The 27,356-nt window shown below is 41.4% G+C and overlaps 1 protein-coding gene and 1 pseudogene across 1 annotated transcript in view; one reads left to right on the forward strand and one right to left on the reverse strand.

The window, feature by feature from the left end:
* The window catches only part of LOC124712462 (protein qui-1), a 1,341,285-nt gene that overhangs the window by 758,413 nt on the left and 555,516 nt on the right, over positions 1-27,356 (forward strand). The window lies entirely within an intron of this gene.
* Positions 20,657-20,774, reverse strand: LOC124712677 (annotated as a pseudogene).

Here is a 27,356-nt window from a genome sequence, read left to right on the forward strand (position 1 = left end):
CACATGCTGTGAAGTTAAGAGTACCTCTGCAGTAAGTCCGCACAGATCTGTTCGCACTCTGGGTGCAAACAGCTTGCAACGGTGATACGGTCACTTCACCAACAAATCAACCAACGGGATTGCAGAAGACGCTCGGAATTCTGTCGCTCGGTTCTGATGCACGCCGCACGGGGTAGCCGCGCTTTCAGGGGCGCCTTATCATGGTTCGAGCGGCTCACCCAGTCGGAGGTTCGAGTGCTCCATCAGGCATGGGTGCGTTATCAGCGTAAGTTATTTTAAGTTAGATTAAGTATTATGTAGGGACAGATGACATCAGCAGTTTGGTCCCATAGGAACGTACCACAAATTTCTGATGTAGCATCAGGGCAGTAGGTTCGTTCTTTAAAGTATTATCTTTAGCATTGTAGCTACCTTTACAAACCGTATAAAGCTGAATGTAAGAAATTCGCGTTATTAAGCTGTTGAGAATTTTCAGCTGCTGAGAGCCAGAGACGATAGTGTGTGAAGTTTAGTGCGGGATTATGGGAGACTACGTGACTGGTCATTATATCGCTGAAGAGACCTTAATGGGTAAAAGACCGAGGTTCTACCACATGCAGTACGTAGATGTGAGTGGTGACAGAACTTTTCTTTTTTTTTTTTGGTCATCAGTCTACTGACTGGTTTGATGCGGCCCGCCACGAATTCCTTTCCTGTGCTAACCTCTTCATCTCAGAGTAGCACTTGCAACCTACGTCCTCAATTATTTGCTTGACGTATTCCAATCTCTGTCTTCCTCTACAGTTTTTGCCCTCTACAGCTCCCTCTAGTACCATGGAAGTCATTCTATCATGTCTTAGCAGATGTCCTATCATCCTGTCCCTTCTCCATGTCAGTGTTTTCCACAGATTCCTTTGCTCTCCGATTCTGCGTAGAACCTCCTCATTCCTTACCTTATCAGCCCACCTAATTTTCAACATTCTTCTATAGCACCACATCTCAAATGCTTCGATTCTCTTCTGTTCCGGTTTTCCCACAGTCCATGTTTCACTACCATACAATGCTGTACTCCAGACGTACATCCTCAGAAATTTCTTCCTCAAATTAAGGCCGGTATTTGATATTAGTAGACTTCTCTTGGCCAGTAATGCCTTTTTTGCCATAGCGAGTCTGCTTTTGATGTCCTCCTTGCTCCGTCCGTCATTGGTTATTTTACTGCCTAGGTAGCAGAATTCCTTATCTTCATTGACTTCATGACCATCAATCCTGATGTTAAGTTTCTCGCTGTTCTCATTTCTACTACTTCTCATTACCTTCGTCTTTCTCCGATTTACTCTCAAACCATACTGTGTACTCATTAGACTGTTCATTCCGTTCAGCAGATCATTTAATTCTTCTTCACTTTCACTCAGGATAGCAATGTCATCAGCGAATCGTATCATTGATATCCTATCACCTTGTATTTTGATTCCACTCCTGAACCTTTCTTTTATTTCCATCATTGCTTCCTCGATGTACAGATTGAAGAGTAGGGGCGAAAGGCTACAGCCTTGTCTTACACCCTTCTTACTACGAGCACTTCGTTCTTGATCGTCCACTCTCTCTATTATGTTACTTAAAATCCGTCTTGATTGCAAATTTTTTTTTATTATTCATATGACCGGTTTCGGTTCATTCAGAACCATCTTCAGATCTGATATTTCAGTTACAGGAGTAATCCGTCCAAATCCAGCAACTTTCACATGCAACGTCACATAAAATTATTCCCTCTTGGTTGTTGTACATATTGTATATGACCTGTCTCTCCCTGTAGCTTACCCCTACTTTTTTCAGAATATCGAACAGCTTGCACCATTTTATATTGTCGAACGCTTTTTCCAGGTCGACAAATCCAATGAAAGTGTCTTGATTTTTCTTTAGCCTTGCTTCCATTATTAGCCGTAACGACAGAATTGCTTCTCTCGTCCCTTTACTTTTCCTAAAGCCAAACTGATCGTCACCTAGCGCATTCTCAATTTTCTTTTCCAGTCTTCTGTATATTATTCTTGTAAGCAGCTTCGATGCATGAGCTGTTAAGCTGATTGTGCGATAATTCTCGCACTTGTCAGCTCTTGCCGTCTTCGGAATTGTGTGGATGATGCTTTTCCGAAAGTCAGATGGTATGTCGCCAGACTCATATATTCTACACACCAACGTGAATAGTCGTTTTGTTGCCACTTCCCCCAATGATTTTAGAAATTCTGATGGAATGTTATCTATCCCTTCTGCTTTATTTGACCCTAAGTCCTCCAAAGCTCTTTTAAATTCCGATTCTAACACTGGATCCCCTATCTCTTCTAAATCGACTCCTGTTTCTTCTTCTATCACATCAGACATATCCTCACCCTCATAGAGGCTTTCAATGTATTCTTTCCACCTATCTGCTCTCTCCTCTGCATTTAACAGTGGAATTCCCGTTGCACTCCTAATGTTACCACCGTTGCTTTTAATGTCGCAAAAGGTTGTTTTGACTTTCCTGTATGCTGAGTCTGTCCTTCCGACAATCATATCTTTTTCAATGTCTTCACATTTTTCCTGCAGCCATTTCGTCTTAGCTTCCCTGCACTTCGTATTTATTTCATTCCTCAGCGACTTGTATTTCTATATTCCTGATTTTCCCGGAACATGTTTGTACTTCCTCCTTTCATCAATCAACTGAAGTATTTCTTCTGTTACCCATGGTTTCTTCGCAGCTACCTTCTTTGTACCTACGTTTTCCTTCCCAACTTCTGTGATGGCCCTTTTCAGAGATGTCCATTCCTCTTCAACTGTACTGCCTACTGCGCTATTCCTTATTGCTATATCAATAGCGTTAGAGAACTTCAAACGTATCTCGTCATTCCCTAGCACTTCCGTATCCCACTTCTTTGCGTATTGATTCTTCCTGACTAATGTCTTGAACTTCAGCCTACTCTTCATCACTACTATATTGTGATCTGAGTCTATATCTGCTCCTGGGTACGCCCTACAATCCAGTATCTGATTTCGGAATCTCTGTCTGACCATGATGTAATCTAATTGAAATCTTCCCATATCTCCCGGCCTTTTCCAAGTATACCTCCTCCTCTTGTGATTCTTGAACAGGGCATTCGCTATTACTAGCTGAAACTAGCTCAATTAGTCTTTCTCCACTTTCATTCCTTGTCCCAAGGCCATATTCTCCTGTAACCTTTTCTTCTACTCCTTCCCCTACAACTGCATTCCAGTCGCCCATGACTATTAGATTTTCGTCCCTTTCAATATCCTCTTACACTTCCTCTATCTGTTCATCTTCAGCTTGCGACGTCGGCATGTGTACCTGAACTATCGTTGTCGGCGTTGGTCTGCTGTCGATTCTGATTAGAACAACCTGGTCACTGAACTGTTCACAGTAACACACCCTCTGCCCTACCTTCCTATTCATAACGAATCCTACACCTGTTATACCATTTTCTGCTGCTGTTGATATTACCCGATACTCATCTGACCAGAAATCTTTGTCTTCCTTCCACTTCATTTCACTTCACTGATTGAGCCTTGCATTTCCCTTTTCTGATTTTCTAGTTTCCCTACCACGTTCAAGCTTCTGACATCCCACGCCCCGACTCGTAGAACGTTATCCTTTCGTTGATTATTCAATCTTTTTCTCATGGTAACCTCCCCCTTGGCACTCCCCTCCCGGAGATCCGAATGGGGGACTATTCCGGAATCTTTTGCCAATGGAGAGATCATCATGACAGTTCTTCAATTACAGGTCACATGTCCTGTGGATACATGTTACGTGTCTTTAATGCAGTGGTTTCCATTGCCTTCTGCATCCTCATGTGGTTGATCATTGCTGATTCTTCCGCCTTTAGGGGCAATTTCCCACCCCTAGGACAAGAGACTGCCCTGAACCTCTATCCGCTCCTCCGCCCTCTTTGACAAGGCCGTTGGCAGAATGAGGCTGACTTCTTATGCCGGAAGTTTTCGGCCGCCAATGCTGATTATTTATCGAAATTTAGGAAGTGGCGGGGATCGAACCCGGGACCGAAGACGTTTTGATTATGAATCAAAGACGCTACCCCTAGACCACGGGTCACCATTAGAACTATGGGTGCCCAACTCACCTGTCCCTTGTGGGTACGGAAAGTACTGCCCAGCGCTTTTCTGGTCGCCGGATAGGGCGTTCTGACGACCGAAGAAGATCTGCATCATTGCGTTGTTGCTGAATGTGAAATGTTATCGAGGGAACCTCTTCATTGTGTCCAGTGACTGAAAACGTTTGTGTGTGGGCAATTCGAACACTCGACGGAAGTTTTACAAAGTGGTTAGGACCAGATTCTTTTGTGATTTCCTTTTTGTAGGTGTTTCCGACGTAATTTTGGAAAGTAAGTTGACATTTAACTCGTAACTCGATGTAATTATTTAACAATTTTTAGACCTCACGTCCCTATTTTATAAGTCCATTCAATTTTTGACGTATAGCTTTCTTTGAATGCTCTGTCGGAAACCGGAGCTGAACCGTTACATTTACAAACTGGTGAATCATCCTAACGCGCCAAGTTCTGTATAGTGTTGGTCGTACGCTAAAAGTGTATTTAACTGAATATTTCACTAGCAACCTGAAAACTGTCAGACTTCTAAACTTCCTATTACAGATTGAGATATAGCATCGGCGTAGCTACCCTACTTTCCAACATGAACTAATTCATGCACATTAATTTATAGGAATTTGATTTTAATTAGTTTGAAACGTACATGACTGTCTGTAAATTAGATTGCATAAAAAAACGATTCACAAGATTACTCAGAATGACTAACTGTAGCTTAATATAAATGAGCTCTGTTACCAAAACGCATCTGTTGAATTTACTCGAAATTTCTCTAATTGAAAACTGTTCTCAGTGTTATGTAAATAATGTTCATTTAGGCCCTACAACAAATTCTTACCTTGTAACGGATACCTTCACTCTGCTCAGGCAGAAATGCTAACGATGATTTGAAATGAAACACTGCGCGTCAGTTTGCCTTCTTATGGGTATTTTATTTAAGTTGATGTTAAAGAAAATTACATTTTAGTTTCTCTTTTCAAAATTATTTATAACTGTTCACGTAAAAGTGCAAGGCACGACAATGCAAATTTTACCGAACATGATTCTTTGTACAGTGGAATATATGCTTTATGGTTCAAATGGCTCTGAACACTATGCGACTAAGCTTCTGAGGTCATCAGTCGCCTAGAACTTAGAACTAATTAAACCTAACTAACTTAAGGACATCACACACATCCATGCCCGAGGCAGGATTCGAACCTACGACCGTAGGAATATGCTTTATGAAATATTTATAAATGAGAAATGGAAGTGCTTTGAAATTCATGGCTTTTAACGGCCCAAAAGAAATTCCTAGTACTACGGATTATCAGCGTTCTCTCTCTCCGCGTTTTTATACTCGATATTGTCCGCTGCTACAAAATATTTCTGTCACAAAATTTTGTTATCTTGACTTCCAAATACAATACTATTTAACCAATCAAAGTGGAGGAGAGCTAATTAGAATAGTGAAGACGTGGTTGATATTTCTCATTGATTATCACCACGTAGGTATTTTATACATAATGAAATCTGTGCACAGCAATAATTACTGAACTCGCGCTTGCAGATAAAAGACTCAAACTACGTTGCCTTTTTCTGAAGTGCTTTTTCTTTGCACAATGATCTGAAAAATCGTCCTTCATCTTCAGGCTACACAACATGGACTACCTCTGTGCGGCACCTCCGTTATCTAAGCTGCTCACTCCGCCATAATACAATACCCTCTCTCCTCGACTGCACAACTATCACTGCGCAAGGCTGTATTCGACTGTTATGCAATGGCTTTCCCGCGTTTTTCTGAATAACACAACCTCTGGGAACCATATCATGTGCACCGCTCATGTGTCCTGCATACTAAGATATTTAAAGTGTTAGTATTCCGGACGGAACGATAATTTTCATTATATTTGCATTTAAAGATGCAACAAGTGGGTGATATACCGAAGTAACTGTGATTTATTACTATTTAATTTAATGTATAAACCTTTCAAACTACACAAATTTCCACATAAGACAGCAGTGGGTTTCCTTTCCAAAACAAAACAATGTTAAGTAGTAAATATTGTAATTTCTGCGGACATATAATCAGATTTTGAAGAGCGAAAAGCAGCTGGAATCCGTTCTTTCAGAACTACGATACTAAGAACCGAAATTTCTGTAGTTCCGTCTGAGAAAGCGAAGTTGGGACTGAAATCTCTGGAACTAATTTAGCTATGAAAGAAGACTGTTCGTCAGTTTCTGAAGAATTTTCCAGAATTAATTTGGTTTGGAAACAGAATTATGATGTCTCTCACCCTATAAGAAAACTCTGCGGTGTACAGTTTTACTTGAATCACGTGCATCCCAGGTGTGTTCAAAAAGTAGCGTGAACTGTGTGATTTGTCGGGTTATACTAGTCCTATGCGCACGATTTTTTGTTGTTGTATTAATAAACATATCCGAGAAGTATCTCTATACTGGTAGCCATACTGGATGTTTAGTCTATCGTCACTTGTTAAGATGGTTACACGGATTCGGTTACGTTGGGTGATTATTCATTTGTTTTATAAATCGTTATAAGAATAAAATAAAATGTAACAAAGTTTTAGAAGTGTTGATTATTTCTTTTCGTGAGTCTATTGTGAGTAAGACAAGGGTTTACGAGCGGTATAAAAGTTTCCAAGGTGGCTGTGAAGAAGATGGTAAACGTTGTGGACGCCCCAGCGCATTACCAACCTATGAAAACCTGGAAAAAATCAAAGAAATAATTATAAACGATCACCGAATCACAATCAGAGAAGCAGCTGATGACGTTGACGTTTTAGTTGAGTCATGTAGTGGAGACCAAAATTTGTGCCAAAGGTGTTGAATTTCGTGCAAAAACAACGGCGAATGGAAGTTGCTGAGGAGTCGCTAAATGAAGTCAACAACGTAGCAGAACTATTGAACAGGTGACGAAACATTGGTGTGCGGGTGTGATGTCGAAAATTGGACCAAGTCGTCCCAGTGGAGGCATTCTGGCCGGCCGGGGTGGCCAAGCGGTTCTAGGCGCTACAGTCTGGAACCACGCGACCGCTACGGTCACAGGTTCGAATCCTGCCTCGGGCATGGGTGTGTGTGATGTCCTTAGGTTAGTTAGGTTTAAGTAGTTCCGAGTTCTAGGGGACTGATGACCTTAGAAGTTAAGTCCCATAGTGCTCAGAGCCATTTGGAGGCATTCTGGGTTCTCACGCCCTGAAAAAGCTCGGCAAATGCGGTCGAATGTGAAAATTCGGATCATTGTTTTCTTAGATTTTAACGGCGTGGTGCATCGTGAGTTCTTGCCAACAGGTCAAACGATCAATAACGGGTACTACAGTTTGAGGTAAGCAATCCGATGAAAATACCTGGATGTGTATCGAAACAATTCATGGCTTTCGCGGGGAATTTCTGGCGAAAAACAATGTTATAATCGTGTTCCAGGCTCCATACTCACCAGATGTGCCTTTTTTAATGTCGTCAAAAATAAAGAGAACCTTAAAGTCCCATCGTTTTATAAGCTTAGATGAGATTAAAAAGCATATCGCTGAAAGAGCTAAGTGATATCTCAAAGACAGACTTGCAGAATTGTTTCGGGGATTGGAGGAAGCGCTGGGATAAGTGTGTAACATACAATGAGGATTACTTTGAGGAGATAATATTAATGTACACTAATAAATAAAATTATTGCCAAAAAACGGAAATTTTCGTATCTTTTTAAAATTCTCTCGTATCTTAAGACATAGTTCGAGCTCCTAATTTTCTAAACATCTTTGTACACGAATGCTTAGTGTGTGTCCTACACATGAGACTAGCTACTCTCTCTTAAGCGGAGAAAATATTTGTTGGCTGTGACTAGTTCTCCCCACAATACATTTCCTACTAGTGAGGGGGATGTCAATTATTACGTTCCGAACAATTTAATTTGCAGCGACCACCATCTACAAACAGAAAGTTACTCTCGTTTCTCATGTGATAACGAAGGTAAATGGTTTGTTACGTTGCACTGTTAACTGTCTTGGACAGGCGACGAAGCCTGGTTTTCGCTGTGAAGAATCCAGAATTTTGTCATCACTACACTGCACTACGGACGGATTTACGAAGATGAACAGAGCTTCCAACTGTTATTAGTGGACGTTCTCCCTCTGCCAAGGAATATAGTAAATGGAGTGAAAGTCTACCCGCAGAAATGAAAATCGGAGTCGCGCCCATTTTGTTTGAAGCGACTAACACACCAGAGTGCCTCCTTTTATTGTCCTGCGCTTATGTTTAATCTCGACAAAGCTGGAACATACACCTTTTTCTCTACAGGAATTCCATTAAGTAAATGAAATACGAACGCTGCCGCCTCGTTCAGAAATCTACATCTACCTCCCGTGGAATGCATAAGTATTTTATGAAATTAAACATATAATTACGCAGGGACTTCGAGACAAGGGAATATCGCGGAGTGTCATCAGTGAATACGCGCAGGAACCCGTTGGCAATTATAAAGCGAGTAGTGTGAACGTCAGCATGTGTCACGATAGTGAGCAAAAAAGTTGTATTCGTCTGAGGGAGAAACTATTTCGATTTATGCAGTCGGTTTCAGTAACAGGAAATGCTAGTTTCTGTTTTATTTCTTCCCGCGATCAAAAGTGAACGAAAAAATAAAAGCTGCAAACAGCATGTGTCTTCATTCCACCTGGAACTTAGGTTGATCCCTGCTGTTGCTAACCAGGATGATTGGGAAACGGAGGGGAGCTTGTTTCTTATTTATCCAGAGAGAAAGAGGGAGGGGAGAAGGGTGTTTGTTGCTTAAACTGGTTGCAACGGTTAATCGCAAAGTCGCGTGCAGAATTCCGCTGGTGAAGGTCTAGGTTTCGGTAAGTCACGACTGTTCTGGTATGGCGGAGTGCCCCCTCCCTGAGAGACTGATTCCGCAGCAGTGCCTTTCGTGCCAGCCACTAGATCGGTCACGTCGGAGACAATTGCACATACACATCGTTTAAATATTGCGAAATTCTCTGCCATTCCTGGGGAGACGGTTCCACGTAGTGCTGGGCAGTCATGGGACGCTCTCTCATTCACAGGCAGGGATTCGGTGGCGGCCGCAGCTGCTCGGGGGGATGCTTTCCCTACATGTATCCCCACTTGATTCTTATAATCACGTACCGTACGATTCTTATAAGCACATAACGTATATTTGATTGCAAACTGGTAAAAAAATTTTGCTATGATGACATAAATTCATCTTGACGTCATTATTATTTCCAAAAACCTGCTCGTTTAACACAAATTACGGCATCACACAATCTAGTGATCTTCCGAGATGCTACTCCAGGAGTGTGTAAAATAAATGTGTGCAACGGAAAATAATAAACGCTAATATGAAGATTTGACCCTGTCTGACTACCCCTGAATCAGATCCTAGGATCTCAATCCAAACATAAATGAATGATGGAGGATTGGACTGGATTGTTTGGGGGAGGAGTCCAGACAGCGAGGTCATCGGTCTCACCGGATTAAGGAGGGACGGGGAAGGAAGTCGGCCGTGCCCTTTCAAAGGAACCATCCCGGCATTTGCCTGGAGCGATTTAGGGAAATCACGTTGTTGTTGTTGTGGTCTTCAGTCCTGAGACTGGTTTGATGCAGCTCTCCATGCTACTCTATCCTGTGCAAGTTTCTTCATCTCCCAGTACCTACTGCAATCTACATCCTTCTGAATCTGCTTAGTGTATTCATCTCTTGGTCTCCCTCTACGATTTTTACCCTCCACGCTGCCCCCCTCCCCCCCAATACTAAATTGGTGATCCCTTGATGCCTCAGAACATGTCCTACCAACCGATCCCGTCTTCTTGTCAAGTTGTGCCACAAACTTCTCTTCTCCCCAATCCTATTCAATATTTCCTCATTAGTTATGTGATCTACCCATCTAATCTTCAGCATTCTTCTGTAGCACCACATTTCGAAAGCTTCTATCCTCTTCTTGTCCAAACTATTTATCGTCCACGTTTCACTTCCATACATGGCTAAACTCCATACAAATGCTTTCAGAAATGACTTCCTGACACTTAAATCTATACTCGATGTTAACAAACTTTTCTTCTTCAGAAAAGCTTTCCTTGCCGTTGCCAGTCTACATTTTATATCCTCTCTACTTCGACCATCATCAGTTATTTTGCTCTCCAAATAGCAAAACTCCTTTACTACTTTAAGTGTCTCATTTCCTAATCTAATTCCCTCAGCATCACCCGACTTAATTCGACTACATTCCACTATCATCGTTTTGCTTTTGTTGATGTTCATCTTATATCCTACTTTCAAGACACTGTCCATTCCATTCAACTGCTCTTCCAAGTCCTTTGCTGTCTCTGACAGAATTACAATGTCATCAGCGAACCTCAAAGTTTTTATCTCTTCTCCATGGATTTTAAAACCTACTCTGAATTTTTCTTTTGTTTCCTTTACTGCTTGCTCAATATACAGATTGAACAACATCGGGGAGAGGCTACAACCCTGTCTTACTCCCTTCCCAACCACTGCTTCCCTTTCATACCCCTCGACTCTTATAACTGCCATCTGGTTTCTGTACAAATTGTAAATAGCCTTTCGCTCCCTGTATTTTACCCCTGCCACCTTTAGAATTTGAAAGAGAGTATTCCAGTCAACATTGTCAAAAGCTTTCTCTAAGTCTACAAATGCTAGAAACGTAGGATTTCCTTTCCTTAATCTTTCTTCTAAGATAAGTCGTAAGGTCAGTATTGCCTCACGTGTTCCAGTGTTTCTACGGATTCCAAACTGATCTTCCCCGAGGTTGGCTTCTACTAGTTTTTCCATTCGTCTGTAAAGAATTCGTGTTAGTATTTTGCAGCTGTGACTTATTAAACTGATAGTTCGGTAATTTTCACATCTGTCAACACCTGCTTTCTTTGGTATTGGAATTATTATATTCTTCTTGAAATCTGAGGGTATTTCGCCTGTTTCATACACCTTGCTCACCAGATGGTAGAGTTTTGTCAGGACTGGCTCTCCCAAGGCCGTCAGTAGTTCCAATGGAATGTTGTCTACTCCGGGGGCCTTGTTTCGACTCCGGTCTTTCAGTGCTCTGTCAAACTCTTCACGCAGTATCGTATCTCCTATTTCATCTTCATCTACATCCTCTTCCATTTCCATAATATTGTCCTCAAGCACATCGCCCTTGTATAGACCCTCTATATACTCCTTCCACCTCTCTGTTTTCCCTTCTTTGCTTAGAACTGGGTTTCCATCTGAGCTCTTGATATTCATACATGTCGTTCTCTTATCTCCAAAGGTCTCTTTAATTTTCCTGTAGGCGGTATCTATCTTACCCCTAGTGAGATAAGCCTCTACATCCTTACATTTGTCCTCTAGCCATCCCTGCTTAGCCATTTTGCACTTCCTTTCGATCTCATTTTTGAGACGTTTGTATTCCTTTTCGCCTGCTTCATTTACTGCATTTTTATATTTTCTCCTTTCATCAATTAAATTCAATATTTCTTCTGTTACCCAAGGATTTCTACTAAACCTCGTCTTTTTACCTACTTGATCCTCTGCTGCCTTCACTACTTCATCCCTCAAAGCTACCCATTCTTCTTCTACTGTATTTCTTTCCCCCATTCCTGTCAATTGCTCCCTTATGTTCTCCCTGAAACTCTGTACAACCTCTGGTTCTTTCAGTTTTTCCAGGTCCCATCTTCTTAAATTCCCACATTTTTGCAGTTTCTTCAGTTTTATTCTACAGGTCATAACCAATAGATTGTGGTCCGAGTCCACATCTGCTCCTGGAAATGTCTTACAATTTAAAACCTGGTTCCTAAATCTCTGTCTTACCATTATATAATCTATCTGATACCTTTTAGTATCTCCAGGGTTCTTCCATGTATACAACCTTCTTTCATGATTCTTAAACCAAGTGTTAGCTATGATTATGTTGTGCTCTGTGCAAAATTCTACCAGGCGGCTTCCTCTTTCATGTCTTAGCCCTAATCCATATTCACCGACTATGTTTCCTTCTCTTCCTTTTCCTACACTCGAATTCCAGTCACCCATGACTATTAAATTTTCGTCTCCCTTCACTATCTGAATAATTTCTTTCATTTCATCATACATTTCTTCAATTTCTTCGTCATCTGCAGAGCTAGTTGGCATATAAACTTGTACTACTGTAGTAGGTGTGGGCTTCGTATCTATCTTGGCCACAATAATGCGTTCACTGTGCTGTTTGTAGTAGCTTACCCGCATTCCTATTTTCCTATTCATTATTAAACCTACTCCTACATTACCCCTATTTGATTTTGTGTTTATAACCCTGTAGTCACCTGACCAGAAGTCTTGTTCCTCCTGCCACCGAACTTCACTAATTCCCACTATATCTAACTTCAACCTATCCATTTCCCTTTTTAAATTTTCTAACCTACCTGCCCGATTAAGGGATCTGACATTCCACGCTCCGATCCGGAGAGCGCCAGTTTTCTTTCTCCTGCTAACGACATCCTCTTGAGTAGTCCCCGCCCGAAGATCCGAATGGGGGACTATTTTAGCTCCGGAATATTTTACCCAAGAGGACGCCATCATCATGTAACCATACAGTAAAGCTGCATGCCCTCGGGAAAAATTACGGCTGTAGTTTCCCCTTGCTTTCAGCCGTTCGCAGTACCAGCACAGCAAGGCCGTTTTGGTTATTGTTACAAGGCCAGATCAGTCAATCATCCAGACTGTTGCCCTTGCAACTACTGAAAAGGCTGCTGCCCCTCTTCAGGAACCACACGTTTGTCTGGCCTCTCAACAGATACCCCTCCGTTGTGGTTGCACCTACGGTACGGCTATCTGTATCGCTGAGGCACGCAAGCCTCCCCACCAACGGCAAGGTCCATGATTCATGGGGGGGGAAATCACGGAAAACCTAAATCAGGATGGCCGGACGTGGGATTGAACCGTCGTCCTCCCGAATGCGTGAATGATGAAGGCAAGTAATCCTACTAAATGATAAAGTTCGTTTCTGCCAATACCTTTATTGTATATTAAAAACAATCTTTATTGCAATTTTTTTTATATTTCCTAACTAAAATTACTGTTCCATTGAACAACTCTGCCCTTTTATTATGACTGCGCGATCTAATATAAATAACGCGAAATGAGTGACATCATCTATGTACCAAACACAAGAAGACACTACTTTTAAAGATGATCTACAATGGAGTACAACGGCAGTGGAAACAAATTCTACGTGCTCACAGCTGTTTAGCCTTATAGCTCCTAATAAGCCAAAGCAATTAGCAATATCACCGTGTGTACTGCGTCCGGTGCGTCGGAGTGATGGTTCTCGGACACGTCTGCGACGATGGAAGAACTCCAGCCACAAAATAAACTCTTTCAAAGAGTAGGACGGCTGAAGGCGGTCTTCTGACTACTATACTCTAATACTGTCTTCTCCTCTCTGTGTTCTACAGACCAGAAACGCGAACTCCCAGTAACAAGGACGGAGTTCAGATAACGCCTCAATGTAAGTAGAGGAAGAAGAAGTGCTCTCAATCACTGAATGCTGCGTACTCAACGACGACTTCTAGCCCGGAGGTGAAGTCCAGAATCGTATAAGTTCACAACAGTACAGTGCCTAACCGTTATAACTATAAAATCTCTGGAACCGCGCGACTGCTACGGTCGCAGGTTCGAATCCTGCTTCGGGCATGTATGTGTGTGATGTCCTTAGGTTTCAGTAGTTCTAAGTTCTAGGGGACTGATGACCTTAGATGTTAAGTCCCATAGTGCTTTGAACCATTTGAACCATTTATAAAATCTCGTGAGAGCAAAGACAGCAAGTCCGTCCGTACCAACAAGAAGCTGATGCTGAGCGACCGTCACACACGGGAGGTCAAAACGGAAGACCGCGTCTCTCCAGTGCTGGCTTCCCAGCAAGGCTCGGCTCCCCACCATCGTAATTCCGAAAGCGAATCATATTCTCGAAACCACGGAATATTCTCTCTCTCTGCAGATTCTTCCGAACGCCGTTTCGTCTTTTGTCTTCCAGCGCGGAAAGTTTGCGAGGAAAAACCTATACTCCTACAATGGTACTCTTCTGAGTAAAAATCCTTGGAAATAACCCAGCCTGCGTGTTTTCCGAGGAGTTGCTTCTTCGTTCCTCTCACCTGCATCCAAGATTTTCAGCATTTCCGAAGTATAATCCTTCCGGTTTGGCTACAAACCGGCCGGTCGCGACTCTATTGTGCTCCAGCACTTAGGTGCTACAACGTCTGTCTTGCTATTTCCTGTGTTTAAGCAGGACCAACACACGTGTGGGCCTTCCACCCAGGGCTTTAGTTCCGCCATCCGTTTCATTTCCATTTTGACGATTTTCCGACCATGACTGTCTCAAGACATATGTAAAGGTTTTTTTTTTAAATTACCGCTACAAGTCACAAACTTTGTCAACTCTTGTATTACTTATTTATTTAGCGACATGTTTCGAGGGTTAAACCTCATCTTCAGGTCAAGTGGCATTACAAAAGACAACTTTACAATAAGGTCATACTGATATTACATAGTCTTTCCTAGAATGCTGTGGTCGTCTTTGTTCTTCTGGTGTCGCAGTCTCGTTGTGATGTGTTGCAGTGTATCCATTTCCGTGGCTCTCCTGGCCACTGTTCACAAATATAGCAGTAACTTGGAGACACGATCACTGATAGTTCTATAGTGCAGTGGACGATACATTTACAATAACATTAAAAACCTTTACATACGTTTCATTTCCAGTGGCGTTCCAACCTCTACTAGTATAGGCAATCATTCATTACGCCGTTTTTATAATAAAGACACTCCGTCACCTTTCATGCAATAAGCGTTAACAGTTATTTACAAGACGTACATGACAACGCCAGTCTCCTTTATATATTCACATATACGGAACCTGCCACATGATACCTAATTGTGTTTGTAGATCACGGGAAAGTATGTGGATGAGTGCTTGTAAGGTGCGAAACTATAGCCACCTTACAATGTGATTATGGCTTAGTAGGGGTTTGTGTATCATGGTGTAATATTTATTACATATACACGACCTATGGTTGGAAATCAGTAAAACTGTAGTGCTTATACAATTTGCTATGACGACATTAAATTGTCGTGATGTCATTATTTCTATCAATACACACACACACACACACACACACACACACACACACACACACACACACACACTAGTGCTGAATGAGTGGCTTAGTAACGATAACTAATTCGGATACTTTGGGGGAATCTTGCTACATTGTGATTGACTGAAACCAAATGGTGCCAGTGCTGTGTGACACGACTTTGACACGACATCGCCACATCGTTATGTACCGTCGTGACATGATGTAGACGTGGCGTCGAGAACGGTGGGACAGAACTCACATAATTCGATAAAATTTTGGAAAAATACGAATAACTATGAAAATGTGGGAAAATATGCAAATTTGTGGAAAATGCTGAGAAACCGGTAAATTTGTGAAAAATGTAGATAAATATATACAGTTGTGGAAAAATGAGTGTATTTACATATGTGCATAGGTGTGGTCTCTGCTGGTGCCTTGAATGACGAAAATCACGTAATATTAAATTGTTATTAACAAACAGACTCCAAGTGATGTCACTTAACACAATTAAAGTAATTTGTTATGAACAAACAGACACAGCCTGATTCTCTCCTTATGCTGCAGAGCTTCACAGCGATCCCACCCACTCACAAGTCCAACGTGGACGAGGGGAGGGAGAGAGGATACGGAGAAGAGGTGGGAAGATTCCCCTGGATGTCCTTGATCGATAACTTATGCTTCTCTGGGGAGAGAGGAAAGGGGGGGGGGGTGATCATGATGATAAATTGCACAAGAGTGTAACCTGACACTGTAAGTCTCAGTCAGTGACGCTGAGATCAGAAACTGAATGTATGCCCACTGATAGCCTACACTCATTTCCCTATACTGTGCAGCATTGGCCTCTCCTCCAATACCCCAAAACTCTAAACACTGCACAATTTGAGGTGCCAGCCAAACGAAAACCCTGTCAGATGCTGATAACGCCGTGTCTGATCATTACGTAGTGTATCCGTGTGCTTCCTATTGATCACTCACCATCTGACTTCGTACACGCCCTTTCTGTACCCTAATAACACCACTAAACACAAGCAACATTGATGCAGTCCTGTGGCCGTTATACCTGACCTAGGTAACTGCAACTATCATCATTTACATACCCACCGGAGGTGTCTCCTTACATGAAGTTACAGTAACATCCGTCCGTTTCTTTTGAGTTCTTCACCTTTTTCTCGGGTAGTGTATGAAAAACTTCCTTTATTCTCGTGCAAAATACGTTTCGTTTGTTATGCATCCATTCAGAAACGTTTTTAAAATTGCTAAAACTAGCCTATCAATGAAAGGTTCTTTCCTAATCGATGGAATCAATGACGTCACATGTATGTGGAATATCAACTTGTCTGCGAAATGTGTGCGGTCAAGGATTCTCTTCGGAATGGGAGTTAGCCATTTACCTCGTTAGTTACAACGACGTTATACAAGCAGTTACTGACTGCCGCGTTTCAGATCAAAAACTGGGTCCTCATGCAAGTTTTAGGGGATGGAACCAGACACAAACCACTATTTGGTCGTACAAAAAATTAACTAAACAAGTTTTATCTGAAACAAAAGAATGCATCAAATGAATGGAAACGGTAAATTTAGATACGACTGTTATAACAGTATAATACGAGATACAGTTTTAAAAGATTAATGCGGAGAATCATAAGGTATCTATGCGGTAATATAGAACAAGATTAGAAAGATTTAAGAAGACGAAACGTCTAAAAATACCAGATGGTCTACAGAATACAAAAATACAGTAGTAGCTTGGAGATTCGAAAATCTTAAGACAAACACATATCCTCCAATTCATATTCATAGGAATACGTTTATTTGAATATGAATAGCACGATTGCTGCATTTATAAATGCTGTGAATAAGTATTTCTATTGAGATTTTCATGTGGATTAAACTATTCAATGCTTTTTTTCCAATATTCATGACAAGTGAAATGTTTTAAGTGTTTTTCGTACTTGAGTCTTGTGTCGACTGCTGAAAATTGCCTGAAAAAAAACCTATGATGTAAGTTGGTCAAGAACTTTCAAGATTTTTGCTAAATTAAATTTCCTCTTTCTGTAAATACAGCCTATGCATGTCCGAATTCTGGATAGAGGATTCTGTAAAAATTTGAAATGCATTGATCAAAAACTTTTAGACATTTTCGCTAGATCATTTCCCTTTCATATATTACATATATCTTCATATGCTATATATATTTAAAAAGAATGTTTTATATGTTCATCCAAATTTTCTTGCAGCATAGTGTAAAAACAGGAAAAAATCATCCAGAATGTTTAGAGATTTTTGATAACAACAGTCCTCTTTAAGTTACAGATTATGTTTATGTACATGTTTAAAAGATATGTAGTATTTGTCAATCTGAACGTTTCTTAGAGTGTGACAAAATTAGAAGTAAATCGGTTAAAAACTTTCGGAGAATCTTGCTAACAGTATTTTTCTTTTGTGTATATTAAAATAAAGTAACGTATGTCTGTTTGTAAGTTTATCCTTTCATCGAGGAGTGCTAGTTCTGCAAGGTATGCAGGAGAGCTGCGATGTTTGGAAGGTAGGAGACGAGGTACTGGCGGCATTAAAGCTGTAAGGAGGGAGCGTGAGTCGTGCTTGGGTAGCTCAGTTGGTAGAGCACTTGCCCGCGAAAGGCAGAGGTCTCGAGTTCGACTCTCGGCCCGGCACACAGTTTTAATCTGGTCAAGAACTTTCCAAGACTTTCTCTGGAAATTTTTCCTTTGCATACAGTACATAAATATTAATATGCCATATAGATTAAATGTGTAGCCTATGTCCATCCAGACATATATCAGAGTACTGTCTAAAAATTTCAAGTAAATTAGTGAAGAACCTGGTCGAGAACTTTGGTAAAACATTAAATGACAACTTGTCTTTATATAGTGGCATAGACGATTAAGTAACATCTAAAGCTGTGAAAAAATTAATGATGAATTGAGAGAGACTAAAATAATTGTCAGATGCCAAGACGGGAAGAGAGATATAACATGTGTGAAGTATATATACCCATTATGAAATGGAAGTTGCAAAAAACGTAATATAGAAAACACAATGTAGGCCTGGATAGAACCTGAAGGATGACGTAATAATTATGACTGGGAAGTTAATGGACAAACGTTGAGGACACAAACAAAGGAATATTATATCATCCCTAGTTAGTTTTTGTATTACGGGAAGGTTAATGATAGGGCCAAGAGACGAAAATTAATGGAATATCCAAAACTTCCAATACTATATGCCAATGAAAAACGGACACTGAGATGAAGTGATAAAAGAAGGGAAGAAGCAGCAGAAATTAGGTTTCTATGAACTGTATTAGGTGTTGTAGCATCAGTCTCAGATAGGGCACAGCATTCAGGAGTGGGATGTGCGGGCTAGCCACCTCTATAATTTTGCAATTGTGTAATGAAGTAATGCTGGTTTACTGTTGTGCAATGCAGCAGTCTACCGTAGCGGTGGACAATACTGCTGCATAAAGCAACGTTTCACATCCAGCTGTGTGATGGGGAGCAAGCTCCAGTCAACACGCTCCAGTCGCAAAAAATACAAGTACTTGCACCTGCGTTGGCAGCAGGACATCCACCGACGCTGTGCACTCGTCCGTTGCAGTCTCAGCGCTAGTCACCAAGTAGACGTGCGGACAGGTAGCTGGCCTACATCGAGGAACGCCAGCTGCCAGAGGAAGCTGCTGGCGTACGACCCATCAGCAAGCACTGACGGTTCCGGACGTCCAACTGGATCTGTGAGGCGACGCTACCCGTCGTAAGCCATCACCTGACACACTAGTCAGCCTTGGAGAGTCCCGGGTTCGTGTCGGGGCGTCTGCTCACCGGAGCCAGTCACATTGCGCTGCAGTCAGGGAACGCCTGTCCAGCCCTAAGGTCGCTGTTCTGTGGAACTGACTACTTGTCTTGTGTCAGAAGGGTCCCATCACTGGCAGCAGTAGTTATGCTGTACCAGCATTCTGGTACCTCAGTGGGCTCACTCGCTGCCACCAGCCACAGTCAGCATATGGGCGCAGATGTCAACCTACTGTATGAGAAGCGACCAATAGTGAAGTATGTTTCATTGGGACAGCTTTCTTGACTCTGCTCTCACAGCGTTATTGGAAGATCACATCCCTACAGCCTCTGACACATGACGTTATGGAGGCAGGCCACGGCTATCTTGCAGCACTAGTTACAGCGTAGCGATCAATATGAAACTGACACAATTACGTAGGTATAATATTTGTAAAACTCCTGTAGACTATCGCAAGTTACCTTGGTCAGATAAGACGGTAACCGCGTTACCTGAACGTTAGGTGGGTTGCATACCTATTGGACGTTGCATCATTTCAATCCCTTTGTTTCGTATGCGATAAGTGCCTTCCTACATTCCCCTAGAAACCGGAGGAGGCGAACCTCCTAGAAAGGGAGTGAGGATATATGTACGGGCGGTACATTTTTGTTACGGGTACGTAGTTATCCTCCCGTCTGTCACCTAAAAATAAACACTATCATAACAAAATTGAAATTGTCGAGCTTGATTCATGTTTTATTCGAAAATTATTGATCTGTAATGTTGACCAGAGGGATAGCATAGAAAAATAGAAAAGAATAGATATTTGTCACACAGCCCAAGAAAAGATATCAAATATCACTTAAATACTTCGTCGAGATTATATAAAACACGTTTATATTACTTTCGAATTTACAAATAATAAAAGGAAACTCTTGCCTTTGATCATGTTGAAGATCGGTCAGTTGAGTACAAAAATAAGAACAATAATTGCTTAGATTTGTTATGTTGGTGTATGTAAACCGTATTTGAATCAGAAGAAACTGATTTCGTTACATAAAAGCGCAGAAGTTACGTGATCAGCTAACTTTTATTACTTACATAATGTATATATTTGTAAGTATATAAAATACACACTGGACTAACACTAAACGATGTGACGTTCTAATTATTTGCAAAACAAACAACCAAAAAGAAAGAGAAGTCGTCGAATCCCAGTTTCTCTCTCACACTTTCATTTATGTTTCTTTCCCTGCTAATACTGGCAATGTTACCTGTAGTCCCTCCAATTACTACGATACTTGTGTACTGTATCGAAAATACAAACCCGTAGTTATGGTAGAACACACAGGTAAAATGCCAACGGGCCGCGTTGACAAAAGGAAATCATTTGGTACTACATTTTAATCTGCTCGAAACTGTGATAGAGTACCGAGATAAGTGATTGCAACACCTAAATGGACTAAAACTAAACTCCGTCCGAACAGGTCATCGAAGGCCCAACTGTATCGACCGGCCGCCGTGTCGTCCTGAGCACAGAGGCGTCACCGGATGCGGATATGGAGGTGCATACTGCTCTTCCTGTCGTATGTCGGTTTACGAGACCAGAGCCGCTCCTTCTCAGTCAGGTGGTCCCTGAATTTGCCTCACAAGGGCTGAGTGCACCCAGCTTGCCAACAGCGCTGGGCTGACCGGATGGTCACCCATGCTAGTGCTAGCCTAGCCCGACAACGCTTAACTTCGGTGATCTGATGGGAACCGGTGTTACCACTGCGGCAAGGCCGTTGGCACCTAAATACACTACTGCTAAGATATTCTAATACAAACCAACAAAACGACGAGATTATCAACGTGCAGATCGTCCCCTGGCGTCGAAATGATAAGTAACATAATGGAAAACAAGATTTGTCAGTCGTCAGATACAGGAAACCAGCCAAATGTCCAAACACAAACAACTGCCGCTTGGCCATAAAAATATATAACTGAAACGAACAACATTCGAGACCGTTTAAAACAGCAGCATACCGAAGTATCGTTTCACACAGACTGTAGTGAAGGATAACATTCCTCCACGACTCGATGTTTACGAGTAGAAGTAACATCATTGCTCTTCAGATACAGCACATTCATTTGCTGTATTTCGTTTTATTTGTGCACCGTTTTCTACAACCAACAAAACACGATACATCACATTCAACAGTTAACAACTGCCATTAAAAAGTACCACTGCCACGTAAAACATTCCATTCTTGTTGTTGTATATCGGTCAACAACACCTACCGATCATTGTCTATACCAAAAATATGCATCCTTTCAAGATTACTACTTAAATAAATAAAAATTCGGATGTTGTCGTGGTCTTCAATACAGAGACTAGTTTGATGTAGTTCTCCATGCTACTCTGTCCTGTGCAAGCTTCTTCGAGTAACTACTGCAACCTACATCATTCTGAATCTGCTTAGTGTATTCGTCTCTTAGCCTCCCTCTACGGTTTTTACTCCCTACGCTTCCATCAAGTACTAAATCTTTGATCCCTTGATACCTCAGAAAGTGCCCCACCAACCGATCCCTTCTTATAGTCGGGTTGTGCCACAAATTCCTCTTCTCCCCAATTCTGTTTAGAACTTCCTCTTTAGTTACGTGATTGACCCATCTAATCTTCAGCATTATTCTGTTGCACGACATTTCAAAAGCTTCTATTCTCTTCTTGTCTAAATTATTTATCGTCCATGTTTCACTTCCATACGTGGCTACACTCCATACAAATTCTTTCAGAAAAGACTTCCTGACACAAATCTATAACGGATGTTAAAAAATTTCTCTTCTTCACTACTTCGACCATGACCAGTTATTTTGCTCCCCAAATAGCAAAACTCATCTACTACATTAAGTGTCTCATTTCCTTATCTAATTCCCTGAGCTTCACCTAATTTAATTACACTACATTCCATTATCCTCCTCTTAGTTTTGTTAATATTCATCTTATATCCTCATTTCAAGCCACTGCCCATTCCGTTCGACTGCTTTTTCAGGTCCTTTGCTTCTCTGAGAGAATTACAATGTCATCGGAAAACTTCAAAGTTTTTATTCCTTCTACATGGATTTTAATTCCTACTCTAAATTTTCTTTTGTTTCCTTCACTGGTTGCTCAATATACCGATTGAATAACATCGTGGATAGACTACCACACTGTCTCACTCCCTTCACAATCACTGCTTCCATTTCGTGCTCCTGGTTTCTGTACAAATTATAAATAGCCTATTGCTCCCTATGTTTTACCCCTGCCACCTTCAGTATTAGAAAGAGAGTATTACAGCCAACATCATCAAAAGCTTTCTTTAAGTCTACAAACTCTATGAAAAGGTTTGGCTTTCCTTAATCTATCTTCTAAGATAAGTCATAGGGTCAGTATTTCCTCACGCGTTCTAACATTTCTACGGAATCCAAACTTCTACCAGTTTTTTTTCCATTCATCTATAAAGAATTCGTGTTAGTATTTTGCAGCCTTGACTTATTAAACTGATAGTCCGGTAATTTTCACACCTGTCAACACTTGCTTTGTTTCCGATTGGAGATATTATATTCTTCTTGAAGTCTGAGGTTATTTCGCCTGTCTCATACATCTTGCTCACAAGATGATAGAGTTTTTTCATGGCTTGGTCTAAAATAGTAGGGCTCCACTTTCCGGCATACCTCTTCTCAAATGTGGCAATATCTTGCTGAAATCGCTCTCCATGTTCATCACTTACTGCGCCACAATCTTTGAGGAAGAAGTCAAGATGACTGTGTAAGAAATGCATTTTCAATGACATGTTGCAACCAAATTATTGATAAGATGACAACATGTTACCTAAAATCTCCTTGTAATGTTTTGCTCGTTTGTTCCCTAAGAACTGTAAACAGACTGTCTTAAAACATTCCCATGCATTCTTCTCATCATCTTGTATGATTCCGTCAAAGCTCTTCAAAAAGCTCTCGAATATGTGGGCCTACAGATATGCCCTCCTTTACTTTGGCATCGCTTAAGTACAAGAATTTTTACCTTAAGTACTTAAATGTGTTGCCATGTTTGTTCATTCCCTTAACAAAGTTTTTCATGAGACTCAACTTGATGTGCAAGGGAGGGAGCAGAAACTTATTAGGGTCTACCAGAGGTTCACTCTTAATGTTTTTTATACGTGGTTGAATAAATGTTTACTGTAATGAGGTGCACAAGCTCGGCTATCCAATTCACAGAGAAATCAACAATATGTAGTGTACTCCAACTGCATACCTAATACCAGTGCAGCCATTTTGAAGTCACTACAAATCTGCCATTGAGAGTCATTATACTTGATGGCTTCTAGTAAAACTTTTATGTTTTGGTATGACTCTTTCACATGCACACTATGCCCAACTGGAATAGTAGGAAGTTCATTACCAACATGTAAAAGCACTGCTTTTAAGCTCAACTTTGACGAATCAATAAAGAGTCTCATCCCATCAGGGTTGTAATTAATTATAAAAGGCTTCATTCGACCATTTATGTCCACATATGCCACAAGACTGTGTTGCATGTTATACAAAGGAGTAAATTGTTGCTTTCTTCTGCAGTGGAATGAAATATTTACATTGCTTTCCAGAAAATTCCACTGCTGCAAACTTGATGCTAAAATCTCAGCATTAGCTTTAGAGAGCTCCAGATATCTAATGAGATCATTTAACTCTTTTTCAGACAGTTTTTGTAGATCATCAGTTGGTGATAAATTTGGAAGAAACCCTGGATCTTGTGATGTACCTAGTTCAGGACATTCAAAGTCGCCATCAGAAGTAATCTCGTACTATGTCGGTGGTCAGGTATTGGCAATCCTTGGACCTTGGACCACTAGTAGTTCATCTAGAAACAAATGTGCAAAAATTATTACATGCATTAATAAAGTCAATGAAGATGAAGAGGAGAGAGACAGAAAGATCACAAAAATTGGTATCAAAATGTTTATATCCAAAATATTACACACAAGTAAGACCAGGGACAATAATATAATCGATTGTCAGTAGTTATTATGACTTTGACTGACCATTATAATATTTGATTTTAAACTTAACATTATCTCACCGTAATAAAACAGTGTAAAATGAAAACTAGAGCTAATTTTGAATTGTATTTGTGATATTCGTGATCAGCACATTAGAATTGGCGGGAATTAGCTATTTTCATTCGATTTACATTTTTATTGTTCCACAGTGTAATCAATCAGAAACCGTTTGGTCTCTCAAGGTCTGTTCCACGTATACAACTTTCTTTCATGATTCTTAAACTAGGCATTAGCCATGATTAAGTTAAGCTCTGTGCAAAATTCTGCCAGGTGGCTTCATCTTTGATTCCTTACCCCCAGTCCATATTCACCTACTATTTCTCCTTTCCTTCCTACTATCGAATTCCAGTCCCCCATGACTATTAAATTTTCGTCTACCTTAGCTATGTGAATAATTTCTTTTATGGCATCATACATTTCTTCAATTTCTTCATCATCTGCCGAGCTAGTTGGCATATACATTTGTACTACTGTGTTAGGCGTGGGCTTCGTGTCTATCTTGGCTACAGTAATGCGATCACTATCCTGTTTGTTGTAACGTATCTAAGCTCCTATTTTTTATTCATTATTAAACCTCTTCCTGTATTTATAGCCCTGTATTCACCTGACCGGAAATATCGTTCCTCCTGCCACCGAACTTCACTAATTCCTACCATTTGTAACTTTAACCTATCCATTTCACTTTTTAAATTTGCTGACCGACCTGCGCAATTAAGGGATCTGACGTTCCACGCTCCGATCTGTAGAACACCAGTTTTCTTTCTCCTGACAACGACGTTGTCCTGAGTAGTACGTCAGCCTGATGATTCGATCTGTTGTGCTGCCATTCGTGAACAACATTCCATGAATGTTTTCCAACACCTCGTCCACACATCGCTGTTGCAACGCAACATGCTCTACAGTGTCGACATGTTGTCTTGGCCTGCTCCATCACCACACCCGTCTCCGATCGAGTACATACAGGACATCACCGGACAACTCCAGCGTCATCCACAGACTGCATTAACCGCCAATGTATTAACCGATCGAGTACAACAGGCATGAAACTCAATCGCACAAACTGACATCCGATACCTGTACAACACAATGCATGCACGTCTGCACGCTCGCATCGAACATACTCGCGGTTATACCGGTTTTCATATTTGCAATGGCTTATATCGTATTTGCATTAACATGTGATTTGATATTAATAACTTAAACATTTTAGGAAGACAAATTTCATTACTGAATAGCAATCATTTTTGGGGCTGCGATTTTGTTTCCATCAGTGAACTTTTTAAAATAATTATTTATTTATTTCTTTATTTAGTTTCAGGAAGAATTTCAAGTTCAGAACGCAGCGATGACTCCTCGTAAATATTCACTCTTTTAGCCTATAATATAAGTGCTCGAGTGATTTACAAAGAAAGTTTTGGAATCACAGTTGTCGGCTGGTGTTCCAGGATACGGCTGCTCGTACTATTTTAACTCCATAACTGTCATGTGAATAGTGAATCAATGAGTTCAGAATGGCCATAATGCACGCCATTCTGGATATCAGTGGCCCCACGGTACTAGTGCCTGAGAGAGCAGACGCATTATTTTCTCGGCTGTACGGGATCGTGGAAAAGTGCCACATACATTGGGTCAGGCCAGTTCGCACCACAACAGTCACCCCACAAGGACAGTGTGATGACGATCTACGCACCCCAGCCATTGTTGCGGGTTCCTCGATGCGGCAGTAGAGACTGATATGATGGCAGCGGTACTCATAATGACAACACTGTACACATGAGAGACACGGTGTCCTGTTTTCATACGGGCCCTGGCACTTTGTGCAGCATCGAGTTGATATATTCGTGTGTGAAGTCACCACAGAGCCCCTCCCGCTGGAGGTTGGAGCCCTCCCTCAGGCATGCGTGTGTGTTTTGTTCTTCGCATAAGTTAGCTTAAGTAGCGTGTAAGTCTAGACACCGATGACCTCAGCAGTTTGGTCCCTTAGGAGTTCACACATCTGAACATTTTTTTCTACACAGAGACTGGGCACTGCCACATGGCATTCATCATCTTAGAACTGGTCCAACACGTGGTATGATGGTGGGGGGTACCCATGGCTACACACCACGATAATCTCTGGTTCGCATAGCTGGAAATTTGTACAGGAGTTGTTACATTTTTCACGTGTTAAGTACCGACTGCTGTGTACTGTCTTTAAGCTTCCACAATATTATTTTTCGAGAAGATAACGCAAGACCGCATATTGCCCATTCTGTCCGTGGCCTACCTCAGTACAGATTTTTTCGACTGTTGCCCTGGCCAGAAAGTCTGTGGATCTCTCATCCACTGAAAACGCTTGCTAATGTATCGATGAGAGACGTGCACGCCAGTGTCCACTATCCACTGGCCACCACGATCGATAAACGCTGGCGCAGGGCTGGAGCAGTAAGAAATCACCAACAAATTTAAGCATCCTGCAGTCAGGGCGTACTCACCATAAGTAAAATACCTTTATTTGCCATCCTCCCCATTGCTGCATTTTTAATGGGCAGCAGTGTGTAGTATGTGGAGTGGCTGCAGAACGGTGGATTTAATAATTTCCTTTACAGTCCATTAACGGTTCTCATGACACACAGCGCTGCGCGGGATAGCCGTGCGGTATAAGGTGCGTTGCAACGGTTCGCGCGGCTCACCCCGTCGGAGGTTAGAGTCCTCCCTCGGGCATGGGTGTGTTTGTGTTGTCCTTAGCGTAAGTTAGTTTAAGTTAGATTAAATAGTGTGTAAGCCTAGGGACCGATGACCTCAGTAGTTTGGTCCGATAGGAACTTACCACCATCACCACCACCACCACCATGACACACAGCATGTAATGTGTATAGATGCAGATGTGTGGTACCTTTACATACACACACAGAACGGTGTTGGCTGTTTTCTCTCTGCATTAAACAGTGTTCCTGGAAACAAGTCACTCAGTTAACTACATGAAGTTTTCTGGACAGTCATAACTCCGTCACTGAGTATACTATGGCTACCAGTATAGACTAACCGCTTTGTGTCCACGTGTCCAAACTTCAACACCTGGCCGGTTGCTTAGGGGAAAAATAGCATTAATGGCTTACTCTTGTCATACACACATCAAAAATGTTTTGCATCAGCCTGGTTCCCAGAACTCCTGAAGAGAGACGTGGACTGTGGATGTTGTATCATAGACACAGTCCCTTTGACTGTTCAGTGGCGTCACTAAACCTTCCCAAATATGTAAATAACCATGCATGAGCAGCACCTATTAAACGGAGGCGGTCCGACAGCAGATCACT

The sequence above is a fragment of the Schistocerca piceifrons genome, chromosome 8 (genome assembly GCF_021461385.2).
Source record: "Schistocerca piceifrons isolate TAMUIC-IGC-003096 chromosome 8, iqSchPice1.1, whole genome shotgun sequence".
Classification (NCBI taxonomy): domain Eukaryota; kingdom Metazoa; phylum Arthropoda; class Insecta; order Orthoptera; family Acrididae; genus Schistocerca; species Schistocerca piceifrons.